The sequence below is a fragment of the Protopterus annectens genome, chromosome 1.part1 (genome assembly GCF_019279795.1).
Source record: "Protopterus annectens isolate FY-2018-M chromosome 1.part1, PAN1.0, whole genome shotgun sequence".
NCBI classification, from domain to species: Eukaryota; Metazoa; Chordata; order Ceratodontiformes; family Protopteridae; genus Protopterus; species Protopterus annectens.
This window is the reverse complement of record NC_056726.1, coordinates 1,887,796,276-1,887,803,093: the sequence shown is the minus strand read 5'-3', so window position 1 is coordinate 1,887,803,093 and position 6,818 is coordinate 1,887,796,276.

The following is a 6,818-nucleotide window of genomic DNA, read 5'->3' as shown; positions in this document are numbered from 1 at the left end:
AAATGGTCTAAATAATAAGTAGTATTCCTGCCACCACTTTAAGATTATGAGAGGCGACAGAAAGCAAGTCACAAAAGCAAGATAACTCTGAAGTTAGGACAAGTTCAGAGCCAAACACTGGTGACTGTTTAATTAAGGATATTTCTGATGTCACTCTTTTGGATGATACAATTTCACTGTTAAATAAGGGCTTAATTGTACTAAGTTTTTTTTTATGCCTCATATATAATGTGCAGATGAAGAATAAAATTATTGTAGATTGCTTAATCTTAAACACTGAATATATACCAGGATGGTTAGAAATAAGATTGAGATGATCTTGTTTCCTTTGAATTTATGATTCTTTTTACCCCTTACCATCCCATTGTCAAACAATTTGAACACTTTTATTTGATCAACATTAATCAATAAAATTCCATGTTTAAGAATTTCACACACAATCTGACTAGAAGTTTTAAAAAAGTTTAGTGCAAGATCTGCATTAGTGTTTTCTTAATTCGATAAGGGGGGAAGCGTAATGAGTATGATGTTGAAGCCACTGAGCAACTTACTAAACCTATTTTTGCAATCTGATTTATTTGGATCCAGTGTCTCAATTTAAGATACAGATTGATAAGTGCTTGGAACAAGCATTCTTGACGGGTATTATTTCTACTCATTTAAAATGTGAACGTATTACGGATTTACCATTAGCCCAACATACTTACCTTTACCTAAGATTCATATGGTCAAGTTTTCCTGTCCTAGGTCATTCTTATAGAGCCTTTGTCTAGATATTTACAAAAGGTATTGAAACCTTTGTTAAGGCATGCAAGGGCTAGATTACATGATACAAGTCATTTTTATAGTTGGTACAGGATTTGCAGGTTGAGAGGGATAGGTGTATGTGTACTCTGGACACACATGCATTAATCAATGGGTATTAATGCAGTTAAGTATTTTTAGATGGTCAAATATGTATCCAGCAGAGTTTGTTGATTCTGTGCTGATTCTGTTGCAGCTTGTTTTAAAATGTCATGTGTTTTGCTTTAGGGATGATGGTTACCATTAAAGTAATGGTACAGCAATGGGGGCAGCATTTGGCCTCACTTATGTGGACCTACAAATGAGTTATTTTGAAAATGAGGTTATTTATAATCAGGAGAAAAACATTTTTCTTTTCCAAATGGCAATGTGGAGACATTTTTGGACTAGTGTAGATTGTTATGGAATTCTTCTGTTCAAAATCTTAAAGAATTTGTGATGTGTATTAATTCTAATTATTTTGGTTTGCAGCTTACGTTTACTTTCAGTTTGATTACAGGTTCTTTTTTTAATGTTTCTCTTATATTTTCAAATGTACTATCTATAGGAAGCCATTTGGTTGTATTGCACATCTTTAATCCAGCAGTTACCATCCAGGACATATTTTTAGGATTGTACCATGTTTACAATTTTTGCAAATAAAGCGCATTCTCACTGGGGAAGAAAATTTACACATGGAAGCCAACAACTTAGCCAAAATATTTTTAGAACTGGTTTATGATACCACAAGTTTACAACAATCCTGTGGAATAGTTTATGAAAGAACAAAACAGATGTATTACAATGTAAACATCAATCAGTTTCAGTTAGTAGAGGAGGTGGTATTCATTTTTGTTTACTTAGAGCACTGATGCTTTTATTTTTAAGAAAATCATTATTTATTTATTTATTTATTGGCATTTGTTTATTGGGAAAGTGCACTGGGCCAAAATAAGACCATTTTCAGTGAATGCTCGGGGAGAAACCAAGGTTACAATAAGGCTTAGATAAAGTTTCAAAATCAGTTTCAAACAATTTCAGAAATTCATATAAATAGATAAACTGATAAAACAACATGCTAACAGCAACAATTAAACAATAAACATAGTACAGAGGATAACAACATGACATAATACTAGGCAGAATGTTATACATTTATGAGCACCAAGGAATGCAAGTATATTTGGGTGCTACATAGAATAAGGATGATAGGAGAGAAGGGAGAAAATAGAAGTAGAAGAAATGGAAAGAGGAAAGAAGAGGGAGAAAGTGATTAGTGAGTTTGGAGAAAGCAGGAGGAAGAATTAAGTAATTAAGAGTTCATTATGGAATATCAAGAAAACAGTAGTTGGAGTAGGAACTAGAGTAAGCACAAATTTAAGTTTGGTTGGTAGGATTAAGTAAGGGCAGAGGAAGCAACTGAACAGTTACATGTCCAGTTGGAGAGAAGTTGGTTGCATAGTGCAATATTGAAGTTAGAGGGGCTTTGTTCGATGTGGATAACTGTAGGTAGGTTATTCCATATACTGGCAATGTTCCAAGAGTATAATAACTCACTGCAGGTAATTTGGGTTTGTGAATTTGAAGCAGATGCTGGGGTTCAGATTGCATTGGCCTAGTGGGGTTGTAAAGGCTAAGTAGGGAGCTAAAGGCAGGGCAGTCCTGTGGTTTATGAATAAATTTATGTGTAGTTGTGAGCTGAGGGAGGAGTAATAGGTACTGGGGAAATTCTAGCCATTGTAATTTTTTAGGGCAAAACAATGATGAGTAGAATGGATGCTATTTGTAGCGAATTTAGCAATCTTGTTATAGGAAGTTTCTAGTTTAGTTTTCAGGGAGGACTGCAGGTTGTTTAGTAAAGGTGCACCGTAGGTTAGAGAGGGTAACAGGTAAGATAGTGTTAACACTTGTTTAGTTGGTAAAGAGAGGAACTTATTGTGTCTGTAGAGTAATGCAAGTTTTTTCTGAGTCTTATTTATATTATTTTGGATGTGCAGATCAAATGTAAGGTTTTTGCTGATTTATTACTTCTAACAATTTAGTGTAGGTTATTAGCTCAATTTTGGTAGAGTTAAGAGAGAATATATATGTTAGCTTTGTTGATAAGTGTATTTCTTTTGGGAGCAAAGATTATTAGTTTAGTTTTTTGGCATTTAAAGAAAGGTGATATTTGTGAAGTCAAGTTTCCACTGTGGAAAATGCTGCTTGGGTAGATTGCTGTAATATATTTCTGTTAGGAGCAGAGCAGACTATAGTGGAGTCATCTGCATACTGTACTAGAGAGCCATGTGGGATAGCTTGGTGGAGGTTGTTGATAAAAATATTAAACAGAAGAAGGCTTAAAACTGAGCCTTGAGTAGGGTTGCATAGGTAAGGGGAAATAGAGTTCTGCCATTTAACAGCATGTTCTCTGATGGAGAGCTAGCTTTTGAACCAATTAAGTGACTGGGTGGATAGCTCTATACTGGAGAGTCGGAAGAGGAAGATAGAGTGAGAGATGGTACTGAATGCTTTTAACAGGTAGGTCCAAGAAATACAGTGTGAACTGAGTCTTGAAGTTTGTTGACCATGTCTAGGAAGGATACTAGAGCAATGGATGTGCTGTGACCTGGGCAGAACCCATGCTGTGTTGGGAAGATGATTTTTATGTTTAGAAGGCAGTGAATGAGTTGTTTTTGAACACATTTTCTAGGATTTTAGAGATGGGAGAAAGTATAGCAATGGGTTTGAAATTAGAGTGATTTGTTGATGGGCCACCTTTATGAAGTGACAGGATAATTGCTTTTTTTCCAGAGGTAAGGGACATTGTATTCTTGGAGAGATCTGTTAATAAGTATGCTAATAGGGGAGGTCACTGCACCAGCAGTGATCTTAAGAAATTTGGCAGGAATTTTATCTGCTAAATTTGAGTAGGGCTTTAAATTCAGGAGGATTTTTTTGATGTAGGAGGTAAAGATGAGGCATAGAGATTAAAATCTAGTTGGGAAGATTGCTGTGTGCATTTTGGATTGGGGATGTTAAAGCTTGGAGAGGGGAGTGATATAGGGTAGGTGAGGCATTAGGGAGATTCTGCGGTAAAGTGTATTGCAAGAGGGGAGACGAGGAGGGTGTAGGAATACAATTATTTGGGAGGCGTAAAGAAAAGGAAGGAGTAATGTTAGCAATCGTGTCAATAAAGTAGAAAATAAAGGTGGCAGCTATTTCTTTAGGAGGCATGTTAGGATGTGGGCAGGGATTTGGTTTAGTGCCGGGGTTTAATAGATTATTGATGGAAGACCAGAGCATTTTGGGGTTATTTTTTCTATTTGTTTGTAGATTCCAGAAGTACTGTTGCTTGCCTTTGGAGATGAGATTGTTATCTTGGTTTTGGAGCGGTTTGTAATGAATGTGGTCTGAAGAATTTTTACATTTAAGCCAGAGTTTTCAAGATTCGTCCCTTTTAGTCATGATTTCTTTGATGATTTTTGATAACCAGGGAGCATGGTTGATTTTGATTCTTTTGGATCTGGTAGGAGCTAGACTAGCCAAGATTTTTAGAAAGGCGTTATTAAAGTAGAGCAGAGCATCATCCAATGGATGAGTTTCAGTTAAAGCTATTCATTATGCTATTAAACATATGGGGGCTAAAGTTTGATAGGTTTTGGACAAGTTTGATGTTGTGGACTTTTGGGGAGGATGAGGAAGCTTGTATAGCATAGCTGGGGAGGTGGTCACTAATAGAGTTGGACTTGGTGCCAGAAGTTATGTATTTAGAGGGATCTGAGACCAGAATCCAGTCTAAGATTGATCCGTCTTCAGTTTTATTGTATTACCTAGTAATGGTAGTGATTAGTTGTATAAAGTGAAATAGATTTATGCTGGAGGATGATTGTTTGGAAGAAGTGGAAGCCCAATCAATATTCATGTCACCAAGTTTAATTGTTTCATTTTTTAATAGTATGGGAAATCCAAGACAGGATATCTTCTAGTATTGATATGTTATTTCCACGGGTGATGTATAGGACAATAATACAACGTTTTTTAGAGCAGTTGATTTCCAGAAAGGAGATCAGAATCTCAGATTTTCAGAATTGATGAATAAAGTCTGTAAATGGTGAAATATTGAAGGTATTGGGATAGATGATGGCAACACCACCTCCTTTTTCATTATGTCTGTCTTCCCTAATTACACTATAATTAGGTGGGAGAAACTCAGAGTCCTGTATAGTGGGTTTTAACCAAGTTTCAGTAGCAACTAGGATATCGCTACTGTTTTGTGAAAGCCAGGCATGTAACTCAGATGTTTTATTACAGATACTTTGAAAGTTCAGGATAGTTATGTGAAGAGTTTTTGAACTTTTAGGGGAGTTAGAATTTGATGATAAGAGAGTGTTTGAGGGCCCAGGGTTAGGGTGGATGTCACCAGAACAGATGAGGGAAGAAAGGGTATGGTAGAGATTGAGTATGAAATGTGAGAGCTTCGAGATTATATGAAGAGGGCAATGGTATTGAGTGTTGGGTTTATAATTTAAGGAATAGTTGGTGGTGACAGTGTGAATTTTGGCACAGAGGACAGGAGTTCTATAATGTAGGCTAGGGCTAATGGAATAGGAATTATAAGCAGAATATGTATGTTGAGTTGAAAAGTTTGTTTTGGTAGGTAATGAGTTTTTGGCTTAGTGCTGATGTTTGTGTTAGAAGCAGGAGAAATAAGGAGAGAAGGAATAGGAGTATTGTTTGCTGAAAGAAGGGAGACATTATGTTAGGGAAAAGAATGAAAATTGTCAGTGGGGAAATGTTCAGGAGGAAATGGGAGTGGGTGATTGAATAATGAGCAAGGGTGAATGCCTAGAAGAATATAAATATGATGAAAGAGAGGTGGGTGGGAATGGAGGTAGGATAGGGAAGCAGAGTGAGCCAGGAGTGAAGCTGAGGGCAAATGGAGCAGGCTAAACCTTGTTCACAGCTGATCATATGTAACAATCTGTAAGCACCTAAAATGTCCACTGAAATCTTGTGTTGCAGCAGTTGTTAAATGCAGAAATCTGCAATCAGGAGCTAAGCTAAGACAGGAAGGTCAATGGGGGGGAGGGTAAAATAGAACTGGAAATTAAGCAAGAGAATACAGAGAAATCAAAGTGGTAGAAGTGGGGGGACTTGTAGTCAACCATGGTGATGTGCAGCTGTTAGTTATGGAGAGGGAAACACTTTGAGTTATATACAAAGTATATAAAGATAGGCTTGGTAGTTAAATGCACACACATACATAAGTTTAATTGCAGAATTTAGATAGATGCTGATCTCTGTTGTCCACATGAGCACCACTGGTATGTAGGACTTGGTTTCAGACCAGAAGTTGTCAGATAGGAAAATAAATGGGTTTAGCACAAAGGAATAAAAAGGGGAGAGCAGGGAGGTCAGTAGAGTCAAAGCAAGATCTAATGTTTATGTCTGTAATAATGTAAAGAACAGTGAGTAGGAAGACATTGGTCCATTTTAAGAAAATATCAATTGTATTTTCTTTCTTTCGTGTGCCAGTTTTCCTGTAGAAGAGGTAGAATCTTAGGCCAGAAAGTTTCCAACTATTAACACTATGACATGAACACTCCATTCAGAGACCTAGTGAATTCTAAACATATTGGGACCTTTCCATCTGGCAATTCCTCTTTATGTGTTTCAGTTTGCCAGACATGGTGCTGTTACACACAAAGCCTTTTTTTTAATGGAAATTTAGGTTGTCTATTATTGATTATGTTATGTTGACAATTTTTTTAGTGAAGTAATTGGGTTGTCTTAATGCAAAACAATGGACCTGTCAGCTTGAAGAAAGTCTGACCTATTCTTTCTTTTTCAGAAACAGGGCATGAGGATATGGTGATGAGGTGTTTTGGCTGATTTGAGGTTTTGTGAGCTCATGTTAGACATGGTATGATGAGTTACCATACAGTCAGTGATATTACTTAAAAATAGATCTAGCTAGGAGTCATATCCATCTGAGGCTTTAGTTAAGACTGAGGGGTAATTAATGGAACTAAATTGTTTTGCACCAGAATCAC